This window comes from Rutidosis leptorrhynchoides, chromosome 11 (genome assembly GCF_046630445.1).
Source record: "Rutidosis leptorrhynchoides isolate AG116_Rl617_1_P2 chromosome 11, CSIRO_AGI_Rlap_v1, whole genome shotgun sequence".
NCBI lineage: Eukaryota > Viridiplantae > Streptophyta > Magnoliopsida > Asterales > Asteraceae > Rutidosis > Rutidosis leptorrhynchoides.
Window position 1 is genome coordinate 64,518,288 of NC_092343.1, and position 25,433 is coordinate 64,543,720.

Here is a 25,433-nt window from a genome sequence, read left to right on the forward strand (position 1 = left end):
ATATATATATATATATATAAATGTAAGTGTATATAGTAATTTGAATTTATAAAATATAATTTAAACATTAAAATATGTAAAATAAGTTATAAAATAATTATGAAGTAATTTAAAAGGAATCCATATATAAATATGTATAATTTCTATGTATAATTATTTTTATACAACATATATAAAATCTAAAAATGATAATGAATCCATAAAAACTATTACATGATAGGTTATATGATTAATAGATATCACACAACTTATAACATATAATACAAGTTAAATTATAGTTTTATATTATTACTTTCATTAGTATTATTAAAATAAAAATTAATAATAATATTTATATCAGTATTATTATTATTAGTATCTTAAAATAAGTTAATACAATTAATCTGATATCATCAGTAATATCAATATTTTGATGATTAGTAGTGGAATCATGATTTTGGTTATTATTATGATTATTATTACTACTAAAAAAAATATTATTATTATTATTATTATTATTTTTTAAAATTATCATTTTAATTATTTTTATTACTTCTATCAGTGTTCTTATTATTACTAAAATTATCTTAGGATTATAGACATCAATATTATTATTATTTCTAATTATTATTATTAGCATTTTTTTTGTATTATTAATAAAATTATCAATATATATTTATTAGTTAATATTAGTAATATTAATTAAATATGTATTATAAAAGTCATAAAAATGGTACAAGTTTGTTACCCATCCCAATCTACTTTTCTTTTAATTTGGTTGCATCCTCCGAATTGTTTGATTCTGTCTACTAATCTCTATTACCAATCAAACGATCCATTACAGTATTGACAAACACATTCAACCTCTATTATCAAATATCATTTTTTTTTCTCTCGCTGCACAACCATAACTATGTTCTTGAACTTTTTGGTCATATTTTGATTTCGAATGAATTTTCAAAATGTAATAATGCAGTCTTGTTAGGAATCGTCTATCTAAACTATCTGTAAGTTTTCAATCTTCAATTCTTTCTATCAATTTCTAATTTGAGAGTTAAAGTTTTGGTTTTCAAAGTCAACTAAGTGTTCTTGAATCAAATTTTAGTTTGTTTTGATATCTCCAGTTAATTTGATGATCCATAAAGTTTATAGGAATGATTTGCAACACAATTCATGTTGTAATCATAACCTATAACACTCTTAATCTAAAAATCAATTTTTGAGTTCTTCACAGTGATATACACTAACGAGAATTCGAAACAAATTTCAAAAACTAGAAATGTAGAGTTGTTAGGAATCATTTACTTAAACTTCTTGTAAAATCTCAAGTTCCAATTCTTAATAACGAAATCGAATTTGCGAGTCAAAGTTATTTTGTCAAAAGTCAAAGAAAGTGTTCATCGCGAAATTCGTAATCGTGTTGAAGTTGCCAGTTAAATTGATGAGTTAGATAGATTTTAGGAATGATTTAAAACATGTTTCATGTTGTAAAGATTGTCCAAAACGAACTCAAAATTGAAAACAAATTTTTTTTTCTTGGCTACTAGCAAGCAGTAGGATTTTTTTTTTTGTTTTTTTTTTCTCATTTTTTTTATATCATGAACACATTTTTTTTTGTTTCTTGTTGTTTACAAGTCATAAATGAAAACTCGTTCTATTGTTGTTGAGTTTTTGCCCCCGTTTGATTTTAAACTTGGTGAAGAAGATGATGAACATGGCTAAATGAAATACTAGATATATAGTTTGAGTTGCCTTATAAATTAGATAAACAAGACATAGGGAATGGTTAAGTGTGTTTGCGGGTGAGCAGGAGGTCTCTAGTTCAAACCCGGTTCAGGGCATATTTTTTTAGAAAGGCTTTGGAAGGTAGATTTCATTACCAAAATTATTATTATTATTATTATTATTATTAGTATTGTGATTATTATTATTATTATGGTTATTTTTAGAACACTTATTATTACTAATACAAGTATTATTATAAAGACTATAATTTATTATTATAATTATGATTATGATTATTATTATTATTATGAGAATGATACAAATTATTATTATTTTCATTAATATTAGTACTTGTAACATTTTATAATTGTTAGTGTTATTATTATCATCCACATAGGTATTATTATTAATATTATCATCATTATTATTAATATTACAAAGTATCATTAATAGACTTATCATTTAAACATTAATATTAGTGATATTGTATAATTACTGAAAATTTCTATTAAAACTATTAAAAATTACCATTATTATTATTAGTATTATTTTTTACTAAAACTATCATTATTATTGATATCAGCATTATCTATGTCATTATTATTAAAATAATTACGATTATAAAAAATAAAAGTTTTAAAGACGTTATTAAAATTATAAACATAAAAATAAAGATTTTATATATAAATATATATTTAATACACATAACTTAACTATACTAATATATCTATATATATATAATGAAAATATATATAATGAACCTATTAGTCTACTATATATATAAATTACATTACTAATAATAATATAAATAAATATATTTGTTCGATTACAAGTATATGTCTTAATAGATATATGAATGATATAGGTTCGTGAATCCGAGGCCAACCCTACATTGTTCAATGTCGTCATATGTATTTTTACTACAAAATACATTATTGTGAGTTTCATTTGCTCCCTTTTTACTTATTACATTTTTGGGCTGAGAATACATGCAAATGTTTTATTAACTGTTTTACAATAATTATATGCGTGAGTTTCATTTGCCCTTTTTACTCTTTACGTTTTTGGGCTGAGAATACATGCAAATGCTTTATTAACTGTTTTACAATATTTATATGCGTGAGTTTCATTAATCCCTTTTTAAATGCTTTTGCAATATATATTTTTGGGACTGAGAATACATGCGCTGCTTTTATAACTGTTTTACGAAATAGACACAAGTAATTGAAACTACATTATATGGTTGAATGATCGAAATCGAATATGCCCCTTTTTATTAAGTCTGGTAATCTAAGAATTAGGGAACAGACACCCTAATTGATGCGAACTCTAAAGATAGATCTATCGGGCCCAACAAGCCCCATCCAAAGTACCGGATGCTTTAGTACTTCGAAATTTATATCATGTCTGAAGGAGGATCCCGGAATGATGGGGATATTCTTAAATGCATATTGTGAATGTCGGTTACCAGGTGTTCAATCCATATGAATGATACTTTTGTCTCTGTGCATGGGACGTATGTTTATGAGAAATGGGAATATGAAATCTTGTGGTCTATTAAAAATTATGAAATGATTATTTATGTTAAACTAATGAACTCACCAACCTTTTAGTTGACACTTTAAAGCATGTTTATTCTCAGGTATGAAAGAGATCTTCCACTATGCATTTGCTCATTTTAAAGATATTACTTGGAGTCATTCATAGCATATTTCAAAAGACGTTGCATTCGAGTCATTGAATTCATCAAGATTATTATTAAGTCGTTGATAGTCTGATATATTATGAAATGCGATGCGTGCTTGTCAACTTTCAATGTTTGTCTTTCAAAAACGAATGTAATGTTTGTAAAATGTATCATATAGAGGTCAAGTACCTGGCGATGTAATCAACTGTTGTGAATCGTTTATAATCGATATGGACTTCGTCCGGATGGATTAGGACGGGTCATGAAAAAGGCTCGCTACGAGCTTGTTGTGGGGTAGAGCAAAGGATTGGTTAGATGGTAAGATTGATCTTGTCGGTGGTGAACAGTTTATGGCGTTATCATGGGACGAGTTTAAGAAGGAATTCTTCGAGGAGTTCCGAACTTCTGCCGATTTGTCGAAAATGCGTAATGAGTTGCAAAATTTGCAACAGGGTTCTATGGATTTGAATACTCTTAAGACGACCTTTATGGCGAAGGCTCGTTTTGGCCCGGAGTATTTGGGGAATGATCATTTGTTGATGCAAGATTTCTATCGGACCTTGAAGGATTGTTTGCAGAGTTATTCACCTTGGCTAGAGGTTTCGAGTCGTATTTACGAACCAAGAAGAGTGAACCTGCAAGTGAGAGGAGGGTTGTTTCGTATGGTACTCCGAGTAAGAGGACTAAGGGTCCGAGTGTGAGCACGGGTGGTACACGGACGGGTATATCGGATTCTAGTACGTCTAGATGTTACAATTGTGGCATGAGGGGTCACAAGTCTTGGGAATGTGCGGTACCAAAGGGTGATGGCATGGTGTGTTTCAATTATCAAAAGGAAGGACATCGTAAGTCGGAATGTCCCAAGTTAGCGGGGACGGGTGCGGCAAGGAGACGTTAAGGTACGTTTCATTTTAATAAATATGTCCTTTGATTATTTATTATGCGCCGTTGAGTTTGAGTTTATTAAATGCATTGTGTTGTGCATGTTGTTGTTATGGGTGACATTCCCAATGGAAGTACCCTATGGTGACGTTTGATTGTCGAGCGAAGGGCGTAAGACTTGGTGCAACCAAGCATTCCTTAGTATTTGGGAAATGTTTCTACCAAGCCATGGAAATGGGTTTTGGTGTTCGGTTGTTAAGCGCGTGTTCGCTTGTGTGTTGAAGTTGATGAACCATGAGGTTCGGCGGGTGGGATGAAACCCTTGAAATCAAGTGTTTTGGATCTCGACATATGTTGGTAAAGGAGTCTACCTGACGCGACATTAGGTGCCTCTTTTATACCTACTAGCATGGTGTTCGACTCCGATTATGTTGTGGTTACATTGTACTTAGGGTACCGAAGTGAAACCCTTAAGTACATGAGTGACTAGGTGGAATTTGACAAACTAAAGCAATTGGATGATTGCGAGGGTATGGTTTGTGTAATCATGGTACACTTTTCGTTTGAAGTGTTTAAGGATTGATTGAAATCCTTCGTGTGCTCAAGGTTGGAGCAAGATGTGGAGATGGGTCGTGTGAACCCAAATGTTTGTAAAGTCTACATTTGGTAGCATTGTACGGTTGTACGAGTTATGGATATGGAACGTAGTTCCAAGTGGGGGAGTTAAACTCCCGCACGAGGAGGCCTTAGGGTGAGATTTCGGATAATGCTTATGGTAGATCCGAAACTCGTGTTGAGACTTAGTTTTGGTCGATTTGTGGTGGAGTACAACTTTGGTTAAAATTGTACTTATGATTTTTGGATTCGTAGATTATCACCGAGGTGGTAATGTGGTAAATCTCGTTGAGAGACAATGGACGTGTTTGGCGAGCAAGGTGAAATCCCTCAGTTAAGGGATGTGCATATCGGATTCTCTTCTAGAGAATTATTGTTTTGTACTTATGTTTGATGTAGGTGGTTCTTGCTCAATTGTGTGAATGGTTAGTGGTATCCGTTAGGATTCACTATGGCGTAGCAGAGCGCGATGTTACGCTACTCGTTGTTCGAGGCCAAAAGGGCGTTGATTGATGAAGCATGACCTTCGGGGTCCGCTGACTTCATCAAGGTAGTACGTGATTGGTGGAGCATGACTTTCGGGGTCCGCTGACTTCATCATGAGCGTGGTGTTATATCGGTGAAGCATGACTTTCGGGGTCTGCTGACTTCATCCGGTGTTGAGATTGGTGAAGCATGACCTTCGGGGTCCGATGACTTCATCATGGTAGTGGATCGCGTGTGGTTTCGGATTCACGATGACGCGTGTAGTTTCGATCATCTTATTGTGGAAGTGAATCTCGTGTAGTTCGGATTCACAAATGACTCGTGTGGTTTCGGTCATGGTATTGAGGAGTGAATCTCGTGTAGTTCGGATTCATAAATGACTCGTGTAGTTCGGTCATTCCTCTGGGATACTGACTCTCGTGTAGTTCGAATTCACTAAGGCGCGTGTAGTTCGGCTAATCCCGATTGTTGTTGAGGTGAAGGTAGTGAGTCGTGTGTGGTTTCGGATTCACTAAGGCGCGTGTAGTTTTCGGCCAGCCTTCGTGTTGTGTGATCTATCGGTTGTTTTATACACCGATAGTAGGGTCGTAAGGACCATGTCGTTTGATCTATTGGTTATTTTATACGCCAATGGTGGGGTCGTGAGGACCATGTTGTATGATTAGTAAAGCGATAGCCGTGTTTCGCTCACATGATGTTACGGGTGTGACGATAGTTAATTTTGTACACCTTGGGATTTGCTTTTCCATAGTCATTTTGGGCGCTATCGGTTCTAGCCGTTGGATTATGATGTTATGGTAGTTGCGTATGGGTCGTATTGCGCACTACAAGGGATGTTTAGTGGTAAGTGTTATCCGTAAGGATTTACTTCTTCTCAGTCTTCGTCGGTTTAGATGGTTGACCTTAAGTTTGGTATGTGGTTACTTTAGCATTGTACTTGGTAATGGTATGCTAGGGTTTGATATCTCGGTTAGAGATTGGATGAGTTTTCCCGATGCGAGGGAATGAGCAGGGTTTTAGTGCTAGGATTGTAGACTTGATAAATCGCGGGTGACGATTTAGTTGTTAAAGGTAAGTGGGGAAGAATTATCTAGGAAAGTTCGGATTGGGATATGATTGAGGACCGTTGAGTGGGTCCGGATTGGTTAAGTGGTGAAGATCACGAGGACGTGATCGATTTTAAGTGGGGGAGAGTTGTAAGACCTAGATTCTGATTCTGCCCAGTAGCGCGCCGCGCGGGGTTATGGCGCGCCGCGCCATATGTCGCTGGCAGACCCCTTTGGCTATTTTAGAGTTTTTAAAAGGGCATTTTGGTCTTTTCCCATTTGAGCCAGATTTGGGGACTTAACCTCATCCACCCATTTCATTTATTCATTTCTTTTTCCTTTTCTTTTCATATTTCTCTCAAGAACTCAAACACCCATTTGATTCAAAGGGATTTTTGGAAACGAAGAAGCGGGTTTTGATCTTTGGCGTAGTAGACAAGTTTGTTCTCCTCGTTCTTAGCTACACGGTGATACTAGTGGTAAGCTCTAACTCCGAATTTTGTTTTCGTGTTCATCATTCAATTTTGGGGCTTTTGATTGTATGATTCATAGATGGAACCCATTTAGTTGTTAATTGAAGATTAACACCAAGATTCGGGTTTATAAGTGTTAAAAGGCGGGTTTTGGGTTGGTTAATGATTTAACCATGTTTAAGACTTGAGAATGGTGTATAATCACTAGTATTAGTGATTATTGATGTATTGGAGACCTTTAGGGTTCTTGTGGTTGACTAATTTTGACTAGAGTCAAAATTAGGGTTTGTTGATGATTATGACCCGAATGTCGAATCAATGAGGTTTATGAACTTAAAATGGATTAAGTTGAAGTATAAAACCGAGTTATATATGTTTTGGTGTCAAAACTTGTAATTGGTGAGATTTTGACTTTATGGGTCAAAATTAGGGTTTATGGGCGTTTTTAAGAACGATAGGTGTTTAACACCTATGATTGGGTTTAATTGGCATATTAGAACCATTCTCACTTGTGTTAGTGATTATTGGTTAGTTTGGGCGCGGTTTGTGCTTGGAAGTGCATTTGGGTCGAAATTGCACTAGTTGTCAATTTGGGTTGATTTGTATATCCACCCTAATTGTGTTACTTGTTATGTGATAAATGGAATAGGTACATTCCATCGGCGATTGCGGATTATTCGGTGGCATTCTTCAAGGCGACAATGTGAGTGTTAATATCCTATATGCATATGTATGTGTAGGATAGGTGCGGGTCGGGTGAAGTGGTTCTCGGTTATAGAGCTCACTTCACATATAGGTGGATTTAATGGACTTGGGTACACATCCAATTGGCACGGTTGTGCGTTTTGGTTGACCACCTTTGGCGAGGTGCACACTTCGTGTGTACATTATCACATGGGCTTGTGAGTTAAATAATTATATACGTATGTATATGAGTTATTTATTTGTAGGGTAAGGGTTTAAAGTTCGTTGTGGACGATACCGTACCCTAGAGTATATTGTGGTGTTGATGAGGGCTTAAAGTTCGATGTTGACGATACCTCATGTATGGAATTTAAGTTCGATGTTGACGATGCCATACGACTATTGTAGTGACGTTGATGAGGGTTTAAAGTTCGGTGTTGACGATACCTCATATGTGGGTTTTAAGTTCGATGTTGACGATACCACATTAATTCATTCGATGAGGGTTTTAAGTTCGATGTTGACGATACCTCATACGTGGGTTTTAAGTTCGATGTTGACGATACCACGTTAATTGGGACGAATGGGATTTAAGTTCGATGTTGACGATACCATTCGTAGAGCTAGCCTTGAGATCTTGAATACTTTTGGATGTTGTGAACATTTGATGTTTGTCGTATTATTGTGATATATATATATATATATATATATATATATATATATATATATATATATATATATATATATATATATATTGTCATATTGTTGTGATGTAGCTAACCCTCTGGGTGTAGCTTAATGGCGTTGTTCACATCGTCGTTGGTGAACTTACCTTATTGTTGACATTGTTAGCTTGTTGCTTAGTGATCGTACGGTATGCTTAGACTAGCTTGCCTTTATGGTTGGATGCTCCGGTATGCGGTATTTGATTATTTGTGTGGCGTGTCCATTTTATGCATATATATGTATGTAGTATATTTTCACTCACTAAGCGTTAGCTTACCCTCTCGTTGTTTACATTTTTATAGATTTGCTTGGATGAGGTGGCTCGGGTAAGCGTGGGAACTAGTGGCTCGCGTAGTTGCTTTAGAAGGCTTGCTTTTGGATTTGATTAGGATTGGGTAGCGTATCCCCAATCGCCATGCTCGGCTTTATTTTGTGTTAAAAATCATGTGGTTGAAAACTTGTATTTTGTACGAAAGTCGTAAAACGGACGATGTAGGCCCGGTCTCGTAAAACTCATTTTATTATTGGAACGTGTTAGTTTTAACTAATATAAAATGTTGTGAAAAGTGTTTGGTCTAAAAGAGTCGGGAAGCAAGAGATCTTTTTCGCAAAAAAGGAAAAGTTGGACAGGCCGTTTTGGCGTGCCGCGCAGGTCAGTGGCGCGCCGCGCCACTGTGCTGTACAACAATTTTTTTTTAATTTGCATATTTCGATTGCATATGGGTTGGGTTGTTACATTGCCGAGGCTCGAACCCATGACCTCTCGCTCACTCAAACACTACCAAACCACCTGCTCTACTCATTTTTCTGAAATAAATCCCGAGTTTATATTATATAACCTTTATAATTGTCAGTCCCTCTTCTTCTTCTTTTTAAAAAAAATGACATGGCCGAGGATTGAACCCGCGACCCCTTGGTTACACACAACACTCTTGACCACCCTTCTGCCTCAATATTTCTGTATATATACCGAATTAAATTTGCATAAGCAATTTATCTGCTAACATTCTTCTGCTCGATCACTATTACAATTGGGTCAGCCCAAGAACTAAAATTATACGGTCCACTAAACAAATAAAAGGAACACGGCCCAACTAAGAACATATACCGTGGCCCAAATATATATATGGCCTGCTTGGTTTTTCATAAAATTTTCGACAGAAATGCAGTAGAAATCCGATATCCACATCGCCACGTCATTTCTCCACTAGCTTTATTATTTCTCTATTGCACACACATCTTTATCATATATTATCCTCGGTTCTTCATCATCAACGTTTTCTAATCATCTTCATTATAGCTTACCCTCATCGTTCACTATTTCGTAAAAACAGAAAACAAGAATGGCGGCTGTAGTAGCAGCTTAATAGCGGTGGTATGTGGCGGTGGTTAACAGCAGGAATAGTGACAGTCGAAAGGTGTTGCAGGTGGGAAGTTTTGGGTACATGTCGGCCATTAAGTTTTTAATTTGCTCCACATGCACACTTTAATAATGTGCTGTGAAGTAGCACTCAATCCTATTAAACAAATACATATGTCCCTAGTTTCATTTAGTTATTTTGTTTAACCGAAAAAAAATATCGTTACAGTCGTGGGTTGTTGGGTTATTCGTACAAGGAAATAATCAAGTTGAAAGGTTATATTATAAGATGATAATGGTTGATATGATCACGATCAATAACCGGTTGGCTACCGTGATAACATCAATAAATGGGTGTGTTTTTGGGGTGATAATCAAGTGGTTTCATGGTGGTGTTTGAAACGGTTTTAATGGTGGTTGAAGTAGTGGAGGTACGGTGGTCGTGATGGAGAATGGTAGCGTGTGGTGGTGTTGAGTGGCGATATAAGTGGTGGTTGTTTGTTAACGTTGATCGACTTAAAGCCGATGAGATGGTGACTCCTTGATCGAATATAATTTGCAGGAAACAAGTGTGATCTTTAATGGTTGTTTGAAGGTGGTCTTGTATTGGATTCACAAATTGAGAAGGTATATTAGAGAGAAAGAAGAGAGAGTGATCGGGTTGGTGTTTATATGCACAAAAGGTGTACATATATGTATATATGTAGTGGTAATAAAAATGGTTTAATAATATTAATAATTAATAATATTACTATAATGATGAAACTGAATTCAAAGAACGCACAGTAATCTAAATAGGATAGCAGCCGCAGTTTTAACATCTTATACCGACAGTTTTAACGGACTGTGTATCGTGCGAAATTGGTGGCGGATAAAAGTGTTCAGAAAAATTTCATATTTTTAAATTAAGTATATTTATTTATTTTGGCCATTATGGTATAAAATTCAATCATTAATTTAATAAATAAAAATTACATCAACTGTCCCTCTCAATTATGGGTAAAATATGAAAAGTGTTAAAACTTAATAAATAGTTCCTAAATACATTTTTAATAAGCCTAAAATTTATAGAACTTATTTTCGTTTCACCGTTTATTTTAAAATTACATAAGTTTGAATTTAACTTGCTTAATTTCAATTGGAACATCAAAGAGTATTACAATTATTTAATATTTATTTTTAATATACTTTATTTTAATTTATAGATATATTTTAAATAATAATTATTATAATATCATATTTTATTTTGCATAATAACTTCTAAATATTAAATCATATAATATTTCAAATTATAATGCAAATTATTATTATATATTTAAATATATACATATCTATTTACAAATAGTGGTTCGTGAATCGTCGAGAACAGTCGAACGTTAAATGAACTCATGAAAACAGTTCAAAATTTTTGAGACTCAACTTAACAGACTTTGCTTATCGTGTCAAAAATATAATATCGTATTGAGAGTTTGGTTTAAAATTAGTCGAAATTTTTCGGGTCGTCACATACAATTTTTTGGGAGGATGCGTGGATCAAGGAAAATGCTCTAAAAGATACGTACAAAAGATTGGTGCGGCTAGGGACAAATGTGAATGTGGTGGTTGCGGATTGAGTTAATTGGGATGGTCATCGGTTTTCACCGAATTGGTTTTGGTCGCGGGTTGTCACAGGGAGGACGAAAGGGGAGCTAGAGGATTTGGAAAGATTGATTTCGACCTTTAAGATGGCGCCTGAAAAAGAGGACTCTTGGACTTGGAACTTATGCGGGTCTGGTAAATTCACAACTAAATCTCTTACAAAGCAAATCATGGCTAAGTGTTTCCCTCCGAATGCTTCTAATCTAATAACACTAAAAATGACTTTGTTCCAATTAAAGTGGGTGTTTTAGTATGGAGGGCAAGGAGGGGGAGACTTCCCGTCTTGTTTGAATTAGACAAACGGGGTGTTGACCTTAACTCTGTCCTTTGCCCTTTGTACGATGTTGCGGTTGAAACGGTTAGCCATGCTTTGTTCTCGTGTAAGTTGGTTCGAGAAATTTGGGATAAAGTACTCAAATGGTGGGGCATGGGTTCGACACATCATAATATCGACAACATTCTATGTGGGAGCTCTTATTTGCCTTGTTCGAGTATGGGTGAAAAGATTTGGCAAGCAATGGTGTAGACTAGCGTCTATCTCATTTGGAAAAATAGAAATCAAAAGGTTTTTAAAGGAGTGTGTTGGTCTTCATCGGTGGCTCTCAACGACATACAAGTAAAGAGTTATGAATGGATCGCGAAAAGAAATAAAACAAAAAATATCGAGTGGCTAGATTGATTGCAAAATCCCAATCTCTTAGTTTTGTAATCATTAATCTTTGTTTTTTATTTCGCGTTGTAATTGAGATGTAAGTAATGGGAGGCATATGATTCTATCTCGGCATCATTTGATACTTTCAAATATTCAACTTACACCGCTCTCTTGGGACGAACTTGATAAGAATACTTACATTGAAGTGCTATAATAACTGGGTTCTAAGTGCTCGTTAGTTGTGTGTGCTTATTTGTAGTGTTTGAATCAAGTATAAATTTAGAGGGTAAAAGATGTATATCGCAACACACATCAATATTCAAGTTTAGAAGCCTAACCCAACTTACTAGCCTAACCAACACATTTTGTCATTGTAAGTTTTTAGGTGTAGATTTTTTTTCTTATCATAGTAGTTAACTTTATAACTCATAATTTTTAAGGAGTCCTTTTCCTAAATCGAGACTACATGAAAAATTATTATTTTAAAAAATTAAGCATATAGAATATGTACACAATTTATACACTCCATAGAGTTTTGTTAGGACTTACACTGTCACACATGTTATATTTTTCTACTATGATAACTTTGTTATTTTCTTAATTATATAAGTCCTAACTTATACAAAAGGGCACCATAGCTTCAGTAAGATTATATTAACCATCAATGGAAATGATGGTTAACAACAACATATTCTGTTTTTTAAAGATTATGTAAAAAAGAATTCTTATTACCTGCCTCAATCATCTAAAATATGTCAACCACCCATTGCACGAGCCTACTTTCCATCTTCTAAAAATGCATATACGATACTCTGTCTACCTGCAATTAAAACACATCTGTTGACATAAAGAGAGCCAATTCACACCCTTTTGCATTAACTATTGAAGATTTTCAAAATGAAACAACAGAAATATCAATTCAGAACCTGTTGAAGATAAAAGTCATAGAATTATACAAGAATAATATAGATTATAAAGTTTTATCAGCTAGTAAGAAAGTTAGATATACTTAACTAATTGATCAATGTTTTTGAGTAAAACCCAGTATTATAAATGGAAAATTTCAACTACTTGCTGAAAACAAACTACAGTATAACTCATGGGAACTAAGAACTAAAGCAAAATCATAGACACATACAAAAACAAACATGAATTAGTGAAACAAATTAGAATTCCTCCTGATCATGATTCGAAGCCCAATTATTCAATAATCACATTGATTAAAACCACACGTTCAATTTCAATAATCAAAGCAGGTAAATTTCGCTTTCATAAATACGCAAAGATTCAAGACAATGTATCAGTTACAGACTTATAGTCATCAATAATACTTCATAGACCACGATGCAGATTTGGATGCGGATCTATGATATGAAAACTATTCTATAGACCAAGATGCAGATTTGGTTGGATACATAAAATGATATACAGCTAATCATTAAGTATTCAACAATAAAGAAGACATACATAGACAAAAAACTGATTAAAATTAGGAAATCACAAAACATAATCCTTAAAAAATAAAGTTTTTCGATGAAAAACAACTATTTAAATTCGTGTAGATGAAAAAAATAAGAAAATAGGCTAGATAAATTCTGAAAAATGTACTATTTTTTCATCTTGATCCTCTATTCACATTATTGGATAGATCTACTTTGAATAGTCTACTAAACTGTTGTATAGATTTATTTGTGAATATATGTTCACATGACATACGTTAAAGTGCATTTAAAACTCGAAGTTCCCTTATATCATGTCTTTCTTTGGCATCACTCAATCTTAGTCAATGTTTCTCCTACCAAAGAAGTTTCTCCATAAAGACGCATTCGGCAAGGAGATCCAATCTCTCTATTCCTATTTATCATAGCCGCCGAGGGATTAAACATAATCATAAAAAAGCAATCACAAAAAGTGTGACGACCCGATAAAATCGCCATTGACGGTGCCGTCAACTTAGGTCCCGTTACGTGGTCATAGTCCCTAAATGAGACGCGTTTGACCAAAATTATGTCGCATTCATTTGAAACGTGTATGACTTGCAAAGTTTTAAGTTACCAAACGGTTCGACAACGAGTTTAAGTTTACAGAAGTTGTAAAGTATAAATGAAATAACTTGCGACATAATATAAGTTGAAAATCACGAATGCTATCAATAGCGTATGCATGTAAACATTAAGTTTGAATCCAAAGGTGCTATCAATAGCGTATGCATGTATGCTTGACCCCAAGCAAGTAATCAAAGTGTGCGGAAGCATGTATCAAGTAGCCAAGTATGAACCTGAGAAACATACAGAAAACTGTCAACGAAAAACGTTGGTGAAATCATAGGTGTAATTGTAAACGTTGTTTTTGAACCACAAAATTTTGTATGAAGTTGAATATCCAAATCGTTTGCATTCCAAAGATGTTGTTTGTTTGCCGAGCACCCAATTATCAAGGCTTAACTAAATGTTACCTCTGAATCATAGTGTTAGAACCTACACTATACCCGAAAATATATTTCATCCGCTAACGGTAGCGAACAGTCCGAATGAGGGTTCGTCAAACCCTTATGGCCATACAACATAAGTTCACGCTTACACCCTACAAGTGTAACTAATGATAATTGGACTTGAGGATATTTGTTCTTACTTGCACGTGGAATGTTTGTTTTCGTACTTGTGTTCAAAGTATAAAGTATAAACCGTATATGTTTCTCATCCCATGATTTAAAGAGTAAAAGTTGTTGAAAAGGTGGGACTATGATCTCACCGTAGTTGCATGCCAAAGTACTTCATTTTAAACGTTGTGCAATGAAAGTTGTTTAGTCTTGACCTAAAAAAGTAAGTTATATCAATACCGGGTAAGACACAAGGTCGGTCGAAATGTGTTCAATTAGTCCTATGGCTCGTTACGACTCGATTATATAGCATGTGAGTCACGTTGTCAAGTTTCATGCAAGAATCAAGTATAAGAGAAAAGTTAGAACGATTAAACAAAGTATTAGTTAAGTTTGAATAAAAGTCAACTTTGGTCAAGTCAAAGTCAACAAAAAAGTCAACACATTCGGGTCGAGTCTCGGACAATTTTTCTGAGTTATATAATCATATATGAGCATGTTAGAACAAGTTACATGTTAATCAGAGGTGCGTAGCATAGTTAGAATTAAACGTGAAAACGCGAAATTGAACAGCCCACTTTTCAGGCAAACACCGCGCCGCGGCAAAGTACCTGGGCTGATTCCTGGGCTGTTTCAAGTGTTCAAGTCTCGAACCAAAATTCACCAATTCACAAATAATGAATCGCAAACATTCAAAACACGTATCTTATATCGTTGGAAAGGTAATTTAACAAGGAATACAACTAAACACATATCATTAACCAAAAACATCATTAAAATAACTAAATCCTCGTCGAATGATCGTTAAATGTTCGTCATTAAAGTTTCAAGTTCATAAAATGCATTTCATGATTCGAGAATCCAATTTACACATACGATACACCGTTTCGAAGGTAATTAAACATACATTGAAACTAAACACTTATCAACAACATTTCATAGCATTCAATGCATCAAAAGTTCATATTTAAGTCTATCAAACCCTAACCAAAATCACAAAATCAATAATCATGTTAGTGAAGTTTTCCAAGTCAACCTACACATCAAATTGAAGCTAATGATACTAGTAACACATTTAATACATGAACTTTAACATTTAATCAACATTTAATCAACCAAAATCAAAGATTAAACTAACCCATTTTTCATATTCAAGCTAGTTACTCATACAAGCAAAATCAAGCAACCAAATTACCTATACATCAACCTAATGATCCATAGACACTAACTAACACCATTTCAAGTCTATAAAACGAAATTAGAGAAATCTAGAGTTTTTAGAAACCTTATATCAAGTATTGAAATTAGTATCAAAATGTAGAGGATGAAGAGAGGATTCAAAAAGTACAATTTGTTTTTTTGTAAGCTTCCTAGATCGAATTTGGATGATGATTCTTTGATTTGGATAAAGATGGTGTTCTCGAACTAGAGAGAAAAAGAGGGAGGTGGAAGATAGATGGAATGAATGGTGGGGAGGTGGGTTGACTAGTTGACCTAGTCAACTAGTTTGTCCACTTAGCAACTTTAGTCCCTCGAGTTTAAAAGCGGATGCGTAAATTAACCAAACGAATTATTTTAAATACGCTAGAGTGAACGAGAGATGTTAATATTAAATAAAGGACTTTAAAATAGATAAACGGATGATACGAATACAGATAGCGAAAGATATTATATAAAGAAAAAGGCGGGCGTTAAAATAAATTAACGGAAAAAGGAGGGTTATTACAAAAAGGTTTCATCAAAGGCATTGAAGTGGGGCGTGACAATATCTTGGTCTCACACTTGCAATATGCCGACGACACTATTTTCTTTGGTGAATGGAGTAAACGCAACGCTTCAATTATTATTAAACTCCTAAAATGTTTTGAAGATTTATCGGGACTTAAAATCAATTTCAAAAAGAATAGCATTTATGGTATAGGAATCATCATTGAAGATGTTAAAGAGTTAGCTACAGGTCTAGGCTGCTCCGCATGATCGCTTCCTTTCATATATCTTGGGATGCCTATTGGTGTGAAGATGCGCAAAACAACATCATGGCAACCGACAATCAACGAATTCAGAAAAAGACTTTCGGACTGGAAAGCAAAAACTATCTCATTTGACTGTCGACTAACCATGGTGAAATCTATTCTCAGTAGTCTTCCTTTACATTTTTTCTCTTTTTTCGTGCACCATCTAGTATAATTGAAATACTTGAATCATTAAGACATAATTTTTTCTGGGGAGGTACATCCGATCAAACTAAAAAAAATTGTGTTGTGTTAAATGGGATCGGCCACTAATTTCTCACGCGGGGGGGGGGGGGGGGGGGGGGGGGGGGGGGGGTTAAATATCGGCTCTTTATTATTGCAAAAAAAAAAAAAAAATCTTTATTATCAAATGGTTGCGACACTTTAACAACGAACCTAATACTTTTTGGACTTAAATCAATAAACAATAGATGGTGGGCTTGTTGATACTAACAATGGCAAGCACTCGTTTGGAACAACTACTTGGACTGAAATCATCAAAGCTGGATTTTTAACCAACACTATTAGCATTAACTTCACATCATCTTCCGTGAGAAATATATGCAGTGGTACTTCAACAAGTTTTTGGCATGATGTATGGCTCAAAAATGAAAACCTTCAAAGATTTTTTAACAGATTATATCAACCGGAGGCAAACAAGGAGGTTGCTATATCTGATTGGTTAATACAAATAACTAATGGTAGCGCTGGAAATTGGAATTGGATTCGTTCACCGAGAGGGAGAACACTAACTAAATTAAATGAACTAATTCAACTTATTGAGTCTTTTTGCTTATCTGACAAGATTTATACATGGAATTGGAGCTTGGACGCATCGGGATCATTTACAACCAAAGTTTTATCGAGGATGACTGATGATAAAAAGTTCGATGCAGCTGCAACAGATTCTGAAATAATTCGAAACAAAGCATTACCTCAGAAAATTGATATATTCGTCTGGAGATCTCTAATGTGCAAAATCCCTACCAGGTCGGAACTTGACAAACGAGGGTTAGATCTAGATACAATCTTATGCCCACTTTGTAATTCATCCATTGAAACAGTCGAACATATATTGGTCGAATGCCCCGCATCCTGCAACATTTGGTATCTTCTTTTAAAATGGTCGAACTCCTCTCAAACAATCACTATCCAAAACATAGAAGAAGCTTTCGTGGAAAATCAAAGCTTTGCAAGCACGTCTCAAGGCAAAATAATACGACATGCTACAAAATGGGTATGCGACTACTCTATTTATAAATATCGAAATCACAAAGTTTTTACATAATAAAGATTGGTCACCTAACATGATCTTATCGGAGATTCAAATTCAAAACTTCAACTGGATATCAAAACGCTTCAAAAAAATCTTCAATCGAATGGCATGAGTGGTTGATCAACCTCATTCTCATAAATCCATCCATCGGTCCACCTCTGTGCTTCATACATCCTGGGTGAAATTTGTATATTTCGTTTTGTGCCTTAAGATAGTACTCGATTCATGTTGCTTATCTTGACGTGTTTTATAGCCGATATGTGTATTGGGCTATTCCACATCTGTACATATATTGGTTATTATTAATAAACTTTTTTGCTTTTAAAATAAATAGATTTTGACTTCTAATATTTATTGAAATTATAAGTTTACGAGATACACCTTAAAATATACTCTCTCCGTTCCAATTTAATTGTCTCCGAACATAAAACACACAGTTTAAGAAAATGTCCTAAAAATACTGTAATTTCTGTTTACTTTTCAGTTTTACCCTTACTTTTTCTTTCTCTTTTGATCCTATTCATATACATTAAGGGTGTAATATAACTTAATCTTTTTGTTTTTTTTCTATTTATAGAAGTGGACAATTAATTTGGTATATCCCAAATGGTATAATGGACTTTAGATTTGGGTAGATTTGGGACAGATGTAGTATCACACACACGGTTGTAAAAAACTCGATTACTCCGACTAATCCCCAATTAATCATTTTTATGAGCAATTCGTTCCGATTTTGCAAAATCCGTTTAATTAATCGGTCAACGTCAAAATTAATCAACATTTTAATATGAATTTAAAACTATAACTTTATAGTTTTTAAACAAAATGAACAATTTTAAACATTTATGTCAAAGTTTATGTTTATATTTATGGTTTTCTTTTATATTTACACATAATTTTTGAAATTTAATATTTATAATTTAAATGTATAGGGTACAATCCTATTATTCACCGATTAATCTTCGAATTACCGATTACTCATTTCAAAATCTCGATCGATTAATCCCCTAATAACGAATTTTGCAACCTTGATCACACATATCAAAACACAAAGTACCGAGTATAAATTTTTTCTTCTAAACATAAATCTAAGGGTGATGATATGTACACAACCTAAAATTATTATGTACACAACTATGATATTTTACAGTGTTGTACAGTACAACACTGTAAACCATGAAGGTTGTGTACATAACAATTTTGAAGGTTGTGTAAACGATGAAGGTTGTGTACATAACAATTTTGAGTTAAGTAGATATCACTTCTCTAAATCTAAACCTAACATGGAATCTTGTGGTTATTCGGAGTACCTTTTTTCTTTCTCACACGGATAGTAGTTTATAAATGCCAGAAAGGAATAAAGATAAAGGAATGAAATGATGTAATCTATCTATGTATCTATTATCTATTATCTATTATCTATTATCTATTATATCTACTATTAATTAAAAATTAAAAAATAATACTAACAAAAGAAATACAATTCGCTAAATTCCAAGCTGTTGAGTGGGTTGTGGTTGGTGACTCGGTGGCGTGGGGTGGATGATTGGTCCCACCGTCGTCCTTCTCGATACGACACTTCTCCGAGTAGGTCCATCTTCTTTTTCAGTTATATACCCTTCAACACTTCAGCCTATTATCGTTCATTATACATATTTTATTTTAAGAGATTTTCACCCGGTACTTTTTAATTCATACTACTTTTTAATTCATGTACACTTAATTATCTAATATACTTTTAAATGCAGTTAAAATAAGAATGTAAATTCCATTTCCTGGATTAATCTAGAGGCATAATTGTGTGTTTATGAGACAAAAGTGTACATGGATCAAAAAGTTGTGTGTAATGATCACCTCATTTTTTATTTTTTAGTAATTATTACGGATTTATGGAGTATATTATTTTTGATTCTTTATTATGTTGAAGCTTTTTTTTTTCCTTCCAAAAACAGGAATTAAATTCACAAATGACTTCTCACAAGTTGTGAAAAGCCCTTAATTACAAGCATGATCATGATCGATTTAGATATACCATATCCACCCAATCTATCTAAATCCATTATACAGTGATAAACATATACAGTGAGCTCAACTCACTCTTTTCTCTACAATAGCAACCAATGTTGTATTGACCATTTATAGAATTGATGCTAAAGCATTCCTTTCCATTAACAAGTCATTGCCATCCGGGCCATTCCAAATATCATGTATTTTTTATTTCATTATATCATGTATTTTTTATTTAAGTTTCAGTTTGCGCGTATGTATTTTACTCCCGCTCGCGGGGAGTATTAGAATATATTAGAATAGAATATATTAGAATGTAAATATGGTCCAGCCCGATTATATGTATTGGCTCGGTCCATTAGAGTTTTAGCATTAGAGGTTCACACTACTACAGAAAATGTGTTTAGAAGTGTGTGGTTTGGCACTTTAGAGACCGGTTCTTGAAGCCGTTTCTAAAGGGGGGCGTTTGTAAAACTTTTAAAGAGCCCGTTTCTATACTGGGTGGTTTAGAGACCATGTTTTAAACTTCAACCTATTTCTAAAAGAGTTTAGAGACCTGAACATTATTGCTAACCTGTTTATGAAACGTTTTAGAGATCAGTTTCTTATTAAAACACCTATCTTTATTGAAATAAATTGGTCTTCAGATCGTACATTAATTAATACTCCCTCCGTCTCATTACAAGTGTCCACTTACTTTTTGCACACAGTTTTAGGAAATCCCACTAACTCCATTCTCCACCAATCAGAAATCTTCTCTCTCCAGAATAACCTCTTCTCATTGGTTGAAACACAAAGTGAACACTTGAAATGGGACATTCCAAAATAGAAATGTAGACACTTGTAGTGGGACGGAGGTAGTAACAAGTTGTAGGATTGAATACGCACTACTATGGACTAGGTAAATGGTACAAAAAATTGAAATTGACCGTACAACAACTAGTATTCCCAGTAAATGCCAATTTGCCACTGTGCACCATCATGAACACAATTACACAAAACAGTATATTTATTTTTTTTATTTATTCATATAGTATAATTTTGAATACAAACCTCAAATTTCAATATATTTGGCACACAAAACAACGACTCGAATGATAATTGTACAACATAGTACTCCGTAAATAATAATTACAAATCTTCGTAAAATATGATAGCCACAAACAAATATTCTCCAAGACTTCTACTTCATACGAGTTTGTGTGCATTCTTTTTCTTGTGGTTGTTGTCATCCGTATATATAGTCATATTCATGTTCAAATACTCCGTATGTGTTATGGATCCTGTAAACAAAGCCATTGTAATCAATTTATGAATAACTACGTATAGGTGAATATTTCAAGGGGATAAGATGCGAAAAATAATCAAAACGGTTGGTGTATGATATGGCAAATGGTTACAACATAACCAACGTAGCGCAACTTTCAAAACCATAAATTCTGATATTATTTTCAAGTGATGCTGGCATTTATCTCAGAGCTCTTTAATTCCGTAACCTTCACAATTTTAAATCATATTATCATATAACATAATTTAATTACTAAAACACAAAAATTTAATTAAAGAAAAGGCCAACTGCGTTTTGAAAGCTATACTCCGTACCACTATCAAAATCTTGAGGTCAATTTCCATTCTCTATTGCGTCTGGTATATTCTCCGGCAACTGAACAAAATAAAAATAAGAGGTTAATAAACATTTATCAGTATATTACGGAGTAACAAAGTAAACAAATTTTGGGGTTAGGGTTTAGCACGTTCAGTTGTTGCTGATGTAACGTAATTGATATTGTCGGGGTTGTCGTTTCTGGTGTTTTTGTTGTAGTTGAACTTGTTAGTGTTGTTGATATAATGGTTGGGATTGGCTGGTTTAGTCGTGAAGGAGATGGAAGAGTATGATAATGGTTCTGGAACTATTATTATAGTATATCCTATATGCATAAGATTTGAGATTTGGAGAGTGGTTGGTTAGATTATCCGTTTTTTGAGTAAAAAAAAAACAGAGGTTGGACTTTTGGAGGCATTTTAAACTTCTCAAATTTTTTGCATTGCCGCCAAAAGTATATAAGTAATTTTACCAGGTTCAAAAATATTTAAGCAAACTAGTATAGACTATAGACTTTAGAGACCATTTGCGTACACACAACCGGTCTCTTTGTGGAAAACCGCTTAATTTTAACGAACCAGTCTCTAAAGTGGTGAATAGAGATGTTTTTGATAAAAAAGAACCGATCTTTATTATCAAAAAGAAATAGAGACGGGTTTATACTTAAGTAGCCAATCTCTAATCGTTTTATAAACCGGTTTTCTATGACATTAACTAAAACCGATTTCTATTACCCGTGTCTAAAGTAATTTCTGTAGTACCATTTGTACTCTATAAATATTGTATCAATAATACTCAATAACCTACGAGGTTTTCTATTATTCTACATGCATGTCTTAAATGGATGATTACCTTGCAATTTGTTGTGGGTGGAAATTGTAATTGTAATTAGCATTATAGTTTATTTGAAATGTTGGGAGCCTATCTGTTAGGAGTTACGATGTTTGGATTACGTGCAGGAGGCTACTACATTGTTTGGATCATGTTTTTGTTCACTGAAAAAAGAAATGGTTGACATTTATTAGACAACACAATAAGTCAAATTTAGTTGATTGGTAGGACCTGCAAATTCTTGAATAATAATTATAATTTATAATTTATAATTATAATATAATATGAAAAGGTAATGGGAGAATACTTGGTTTACAATTTTGTGTTACTCCGTATGATTTTTATGTAAATCTTAATATAAACTGTTTGATGACTTTGATCCATGTGTATCGGTATTAGTCATTTTGATGGTTGTTGGTTGATGGTTCCATTTTGAAACATTATGAATGATACAAGCAAGCAGGGAGGTTGTAGGTTTATGGTTCCATTTTGTCAATCAATGTCTTCTTTAACTAACTTACAACATTCAACAGTGTTTAGAAATCTCGCCCAAAACCATGACAACTTTATCTTCTACGTTAAATTTTAAATTTTATAAGTTATAAGCAATATAATACTAACTTCATATATTTGTTCGCCGTCTGATTATCTACATTCATAATATTAGATTTAATTTTTATATAATTTGTGTATATATATATATATATATATATATATATATATATATATATATATATATATATATATATATATATGGGCAAGTTCATACGAGAACCACTAAAAAGTGAGAACTGCGAGAACTATTTAATTTAATAGTTTTTATGCATTTAAATGCAACAAATTACATGCAAATGTTAATTAATGCACATATCATTAACAAACATATATTCATTAACTCAAATTACATGTTAAATTGTTAATTATATGAAATCGTTCACATGTTCGGAAACAAATATGCACATGTGAACGAGAAACTATATATTTAATTATATACGTAAAATATAAATGTTTTTCAACTATTTTATGTTCATGCATACTATTTATCAAGGTTTTTGTGTGATTCAATCTAGTTACATGTGAAAATCTTTATAAATCAAAAATTCTCGCAGTTCTTGCCTTTTTTATGATTCTCGTTTGAACTTTTGACTATATATATATATATATATATATATATATATATATATATATATATATATATATATATATATATTCAATTTTTTCCATATATTATGTTCTTATATATTTCTTTAAAATATTTTCATGCTTATGCCCCGCGAATTCACGGGTTATAAACTAGTACTAATTAATCTACAATTCACCAATGAACATTTGCTTCAATGGTATCATGCCTCAGTGTGGAAGAGCCCGCGATTAGTTGCCAAGCAACCCGGATTCAATTCCTGGAGGTGAAAAGTTTTCTCTCCAATTTCTTGCGTTAGTTGCCAAGCAATCCAGGTCCCGCGATTAGTTGCTAAGCAACCCGGGTAGGAGTTTCCTTCCAGCGTGTGGTGGTGCAAATGATGAGGGTGGTTGAAATAAATGATCCGCTAATGCAAATTCGTCGTTCAAAAAAGATAAATTAATTTATAATTCAAACTTCCTGAAGCTCAAACACGTGTCGCACTCTATAACTATTATTGAAAACACCAATTCTAAATCATAAATAATTTTGACACTAACACTAAGACTTGATACAGATTTATTGATAACAATAATCCTCTAAACTAGTACTTCATCTGTCTCATTCCAATAGTCCCCAATTGACTTTCAAAGTCATTTTTAGTCAACTTTAACTTGAAATATCTTTATTTGTATTATATATTATTTGATAAAAATTATACCAATCTAAACACATTTAAACATTAATCCATTCATATAAATTTCATCAAATAATATATAACACGAACAAAAATATTTTGAGTCAAAGTTGATCAAAAAAGACTTTAAAAGTCAAATGAGAACTATTGGAATGATACAGATGGAGTACTACATTCTGTTCTGATTGGCTTAGGGCGGTCAAACTCTCCTCCCATCTCTTTAACAGTTGAGTGATCTCTCATTCTCTCTCTCTTTCTATAGAGAAGTTGTCAGTTCTTCAAATTTGAATAGTTATAATGAACTGAGTTTGAATCATTTTATAAAACAATAAAAAATCAAAAATTTCAGATTTATTTGACAAAACATAAGTCCATGTCATTTGTGTACAACCGTTAGTAAAAAGTACAAAATTATCCTAAGCTTTTCTCCATATTAATTTGAGTTGGTCCCACATGTAACGACCCGACCAAAACCGTTATTGACGGCGCCGTTAACTTAGGTCCCGTTGCGTGGTCGTAGTCCCTATATGAGACTCGTTTGACCAAAATTATGTCGCATTCATTTGAAAGGTACAAGACTTGCAAGTTTAGTTTACAAAACCGTTCGACAACAAGTCTAAGTTTACAAAAGTCATAAAGTATAAATGAAATAACTTGCGACATAATTAGTTTAAAAACACAGTTGCTATAAATAGCGTAAGTATGTAAACAAAAGTTTGAATCCAAAAGTGATATCCCTAGCGTATGCATGCATGGTTGACTCCAATCAAGTAATCAAAGAGTGCGGAAGCATGTATCAAGTAGCCAAGTATGAACCTGAGAAAACATGTAGAAAACTGTCAACGAAAAACGTTGGTGAGATCATAAATGTATTTGTAAAAGTATATTTTGAACCACAATAGTTTGTATAGATGATTATCCAAATCGTATTTATTCCGAAGAATGTAGTTTGTATTACGAGCACCCAATTACCAAAGCTTAACTGAATCTTCCCTCTGAATTTTGAATATAGTGTTAGAACATACACTATGCACGTTGAAATTATATTTCATCCACTAACGGTAGCGAACCGTCTGAATGAGGGTTCGTTAAACCCGTATAGCCACACAACATAATCACTCGCTTACACTTACACCCTGCAAGTGGAACTAATGATAATTGGATTGAGGACTTTTGTTCTAACTCGTCTGTATCTTTGTATTCGTATTTGTGTTCAAAGTATAAAAGTATGAAAAGTATATATACATGTGAAATGTATATAAGTATGTAATGTATATGTTTCCCAGCCCACGATTTAAAAGAATAAAAGTTGTTGAAAAGGTGGGACTATGATCT

General features: G+C 33.4%; 1 long non-coding RNA gene across 1 annotated transcript; it reads right to left on the minus strand.

The window, feature by feature from the left end:
• Positions 1-20,942: 20,942 nt before the first annotated feature.
• LOC139876459 (uncharacterized) lies at positions 20,943-21,706 on the minus strand. The gene is made up of 3 exons (XR_011768098.1): positions 21,602-21,706; positions 21,450-21,510; positions 20,943-21,130 (listed from the first exon to the last, which is right to left on the minus strand). It is a non-coding gene; the product is annotated as an uncharacterized lncRNA (long non-coding RNA).
• Positions 21,707-25,433: the final 3,727 nt, after the last annotated feature.